We start from the raw sequence: 3,672 nt of genomic DNA, 5'->3' as shown, positions 1-3,672 counted from the left end.
ACCCCTCATTGTCGTATGTGACCGACAGAAAAAGAAAAATCACATCACCTCGGAAGTGAAATCTCGATAAATGGACCATACTGAGGCATAAGGTGGCCGCGGCACCGCGTCTGCCTGGCCCAACTTATGTCCAGATGCTATCCTTGGAATTCGTCTTGGTTACACATACATACCATGGCGCTGCGTCGTAAAGAATAGCGGTAGACCTGCCAAGCCAGGGTGCGGATCCGGATCCGCCTAATGATTCTAGGGATTAACGAAGGCTACCGTGTCGGTCGCCACAACACCTCCACACACCATGTAAAGGGAACTCCCTCCGTCCACCGTGGGTCCGGAGACATACCGTTCGGAAACAGTCGAAACTCCTCTTACACACTTAAGTACACACTTACCGACTGCACCACAACATTTTACGTAAATTACTACCGTTTCTGATCTTTACGCGAGAATTGTACGTCAGGTATTCTTCTGTTGATGTTTACACCTATTTTACGTAAAATTGGTCATCAGTGTATCATTTTCTCTAGAGTTCAGTTGTAACATTACGAATACAATCCATATAATACGTTCGAGATTTTTACCACTACTCACATCACAGTTACAGTTCTCAAATTCTCCCCAATTTTACCGTAAAAAATAGGTGTAAACAATCAACAGATTAGAATTTACCCCTGACGTAAATACTCGCGTAAGATCAGACACGTTAGTAAATTTTACGAAAATGTTGTGTGCAGGCGTAAGTGTGTTACTTAAGTGGCTAAGTAGGAGTTCCACCTGTTTCCGACGGTATGTCTCCGACCACGGTGGACGAGGAGTCCCCTTTTACATGTTGTGAGTGTGGTGGCCGACCGACAAACCGGTAGGCCCCTCGGTTAATCCCTGAAATCATAGGCGGATCCGGAATCCCCAACCCTTGGCTTGAGGCCAAGGTCACTTTTGGCTATTCTTTTACGACGCAATGGCCCATGGGTATGTTTATGTGTTAAAACCCAAGACGAATTGCCAGGATTTACGCCATCTGGGGACATAAGGTGGGCCCAGGCAGACGCGGTGTCCGCTGGCCACCCCTTATGTCCATGTATGTCCATTTACGAGATTTCACTCCGAAGTGATGTGATTTTTCTTTTTCTGTTCCGTGTCACATTACCGTTCAATTATCGAACGGTGGCCGTATCGAATCAATTTTATTTCGTGTCGATAACACATTATGTAAACATAACGTACAGAAAAAAAATAAACATTTTTACAGTCAATTTCGAATTTTCTTATTTCTATAAAAACAATAGATTTGCAAACTGGAGAAAGAAAATATCAAAACCTTAGTTTTGCCCCCTATCTATTCTTGGCCTTAGCTATTCGTCTTAGCCTTAGTTATGTAAAGTCTGCTATGGGTAGGGATTAGAGCGGGTTACGGGGTTTTTATCAATATAATTTACTTGTTTTTTACTCACATACTAGGTTTCATTTGAGATTTCGAGGATCCACATTTTTTTTATGGGAATCAGTTTACATCTTTACGTGTACTAAACCGTAATCTTGGGTTACACACGACTGAGAAGTACCGACTTGGTGTCATACCAGATAACAGTTTGATGACTTAACTAAACAGACAGTGTAGAGGGTGCCACTGACGACAGGCGAGGTGCAGTACGGAAGGGGACTTTAGAAATAAAATACAGAAAGTGCTCTTTTATAATTACTCGTTATAGTGGGACTTCAGGATCGAATTATAATCTTAGCTTTGTAAATACAAAGATAAAGACGAAGAATTTACAAACGAATTTCTTCTATACATTGGACCTTTACACTAGTTCCCTGTACGCGACACTCCAGAACTTTCCTTTGTACCGTTGGAGTGAGAAAGAAGACGTTTAGGTTGGGGAATGTTTGTAAAAAGGGTGTTGGAGACCGACAAGGGGTTCTACCGGCTGAAGAATTACAGAGAAAAGGTTGACCGATTAAAACACGAATAACAAAAGGTTAACCAGTACGGAGTTCGTTTAGATAGGATAGGGATTGTGACCAAACCGAGTCTCTTTCCCCAAATGGGAGGATCAAACTTTTGTATACACGTTTGTGATGGACATATTGTCAGCCAAGTTTCGAGATTGAACTGTATAAAGTACATAATGCTTAGACATTTAGAGGCAAGTTAATAGCTTGCCACCGGCATAGCTTAGTTAAAATAAAGCACAGCTATTGTGTAATACATTTGTATTGCATGTCTTTTTTTTATTTGTAAAAATGTCAGTTAAAGCTTAAAAGAATAAAGATATTTTTGTTATCTAAACGTTTGACCTCTTTCTTTTATAGTTTTGGAATCAAAACGGGGGATAGATAAGAACCGGAATCGATAAGCAGAATCGGAATCAATACATTTCAGACGATACCCATCCCTAATCTCGCCCAATGCCCCAAAAATAGTTATATTAAATGAACAAAAAATGAGTGTATGATCCAAAGTAAACTCTAAAGCTCCTAGGTGTAAAAAAAATACCCTTAGTCAAATGTAGAAATGCACATGATTTGGCATTAGAACCCAATGTGTGCTGACTCTTCATGGCTGAACCACAGTATGGTCTATTGTCAAACTACTGAATTGATTTGTCTGTCACATCTCCCACGGTGACTGCTGTCCGCTCCACGTCATGCCTTCCCCTGAAATCTTTATTTTATGTCTTTCACGAGAAAATATTAATGAGCAATATCACCCTGAAGTCCTAGCTTAATATTAGAATCGAAACATTTATGTTTCTATTTCTGCTTCTTAAATGTTTGCTTAAAGAAGATATGTAACCTGGAAATGTGATCAAGGGACATGCGCTGTGAGGTCTTGAAAGGAAACATGGCAACCTCACTCTTTCTTCTGCAAATCCAACCCCTTACAAACATTTTTCCCACAACCTCTGGCTGTTCCCCAAGATGGCCGACTTCTTAATGTCTCTTTTCCAACTGGCTAATTTTGTGCTTATTGTTTTCCAATTGGTCATGCCTCAAGCAAATCTATCCTATCCCTAACACTGGTTTGGCTCAGAGAAAGGGGTTTACCCTCCTAGTTTGAAAACATATGTGCAAACACTACCTGTATAACAGTCGGTTCAAAGCTCTAACTTGACATATTTCATGTATTACGAATCTGTAAATCTGCCCAACACAAGAGCAATGACTCACACGCTGGCCCTGTTCACCTGCTTGGTTTGACTCAGCTCTACTCAACTTGGCAATTTGTGAGGATAAATAATGAAGCAATAATTCACAGCAGGCCACAGTGCAGTGATATTAAACCTGTGCTGGAGTAACATGTTTAGTTGTTGATTATTGTGTCAAATTTGCATTAGTCACATCAGCAACCTGGGGCTAGAGGATTTATATGCATCTCTAATTGGTTATAGGTGTTATTTCTAACCTATTATGCTTATTAAATATAGCAATATCTACTCGTTCCCCTTCCAGAATCAGAATCAGTCAAACTCCTTACATAATATCCATATTTCACCCATAAAGCTGATTTTTAATTTTCACGTGTAAGGAACTGTTTGAGTGCATAACAATGAACATATATCAAAAAGTCAAAAAAGCAATTGCTGAAAAAGTGAAGAACACTACATATATATATATATAACTATGCAGTATTTTCACAGAAAGCTACAGTAAAAAAAACATTTTGGTTTT

Source organism: Notothenia coriiceps, unplaced genomic scaffold, assembly GCF_000735185.1.
Source record: "Notothenia coriiceps isolate Sejong01 unplaced genomic scaffold, NC01 NC01_scaffold00023543, whole genome shotgun sequence".
Taxonomy (NCBI): Eukaryota; Metazoa; Chordata; class Actinopteri; order Perciformes; family Nototheniidae; genus Notothenia; species Notothenia coriiceps.
Note: the sequence above shows the minus strand (reverse complement) of the source record.